Raw genomic sequence first — 1,218 nt, 5'->3', positions numbered from 1 at the left:
AATTCCCAGGCGCACGCACATCTCTACTCTGGGCATTTCCACTCCGCCCTCAGGCCCCACCCCCAAGCCACGCCCCTGTGCTCATCTTCACTTCGCGGGCTGAGCTGCGCAGCCCCGCCCAAGGGCCTCTCCTCAAGCAAGAGCCTGAGCACTCGCTGCCTACCCTCCCCCAGCTCAGCTCTCTCCCTAGTGCCTACAAAACCAACGGTACCCGCCCCCGCGCGAGCACGCACGCGCAGTCCTCACCTCTCCGGGATCGGAGCCCTTGGCCCTCAGGTCGCCTGCCCTGGGTCGGGCCCCGCCTCCTAGGTCGGGCCCCGCCTCCAGGCTCCGCCCCGCCCCTCATGCTGGGTTCCGCGCACGCGCATCTCCCTTGCCCAGCCTACCCCCCTGCCACTGTCAGCCCTGCGGTCTCCCGGCGCTAGGTCGCCCCTAGCCCCCTCCCTCTTCTCATTCTCACTGTGTCCCACCCTCCTTAGCTTTGTGCCCGGGGCGCCGAGCCACTTCCCCCCTCAGCCGCGCCGCGGAAGGAGGCAGCCGCCACTGAGGAGCTGCAGCTCGCTGCCCCAGGCTGGGGCACAGGTAGGTGGCGGCCTCGGGCTGGGCCGCTCACGGAGCCCCGGACTGCGAGTGGGGGCGGGGGCCGTGTGTAAGGGAGCGTCGGAGTGGGGGAGGGGAAGACCGGGCGGGATGGGGTTGGGGTGTGGTTGGGTGAAAGGGGTGAGGATGAGGATACAGGAGTGTAGGAGATGGGTTGAAGGGTGAGGTCATGGTGCTGGGGTATGGTATCGGGGTGTGTGAGAATTGGGGTTCGGGGCGGGGTGGGAGAAGGGAGCAGGATTAGCTTGGGTGGTCTTTGGGAGGGGCATGCGTGGGAATTTAGAGAGATGGAGAATTGCACTAATGGGGAAGGGGATTTGAGGAAAGGATCTAGAATTGGAATAGGAGAAAGGGTGGGATCATGGGGGTAGGGAAGAAACCAGTTGGGGCTGTGGATTGTGAAGTTGGGCACAGTGAAGCCTGAAGGAAGGGCATTTTCAAGGCTGAGGATAAGACAAGGAAAGACATGGAGAGATTGGGGGAATCCCAGAGAGTGGAAGGAAGGGAAGAATAGATGGTGAAGGACAGAGGAAGAGTTCCTGGGGGTTAGAGTGGATGGGGGTGGAATGGTGCGGGGAAGGAAGGGGAGGCAGGTGGAGGTGGGATTGGGTATGGGGG

General features: G+C 63.6%; 2 protein-coding genes across 6 annotated transcripts in view; one reads left to right on the top strand and one right to left on the bottom strand.

The window, feature by feature from the left end:
* Positions 1-327, bottom strand: part of IFT25 (intraflagellar transport 25) — a 60,112-nt gene extending 59,785 nt beyond the window's left edge. The window contains exon 1 of one of the 3 annotated variants that reach the window (XM_019666396.1): positions 247-327. The gene's annotated coding sequence lies outside the window, so the exon portion shown is untranslated. Of the gene's footprint in view, positions 1-19; positions 88-246 lie in introns of those variants that run through there. The other 2 variants (XM_019666400.1, XM_019666397.1) reach the window with 2 other exon arrangements.
* Positions 1-1,218, top strand: part of LRRC42 (leucine rich repeat containing 42) — a 22,479-nt gene that overhangs the window by 2,104 nt on the left and 19,157 nt on the right. The window contains exon 1 of one of the 3 annotated variants that reach the window (XM_019666389.1): positions 361-582. The exons of the other annotated variants lie outside the window; for them this stretch is intronic. The gene's annotated coding sequence lies outside the window, so the exon portion shown is untranslated. Of the gene's footprint in view, positions 1-360; positions 583-1,218 lie in introns of those variants that run through there. 3 annotated transcript variants of the gene reach the window in all.

This window comes from Hipposideros armiger, unplaced genomic scaffold, assembly GCF_001890085.2.
Source record: "Hipposideros armiger isolate ML-2016 unplaced genomic scaffold, ASM189008v1 scaffold_469, whole genome shotgun sequence".
In the NCBI taxonomy this organism is placed as follows: domain Eukaryota; kingdom Metazoa; phylum Chordata; class Mammalia; order Chiroptera; family Hipposideridae; genus Hipposideros; species Hipposideros armiger.
Note: the sequence above shows the minus strand (reverse complement) of the source record. Positions and strands in the feature narration are given on the sequence as shown.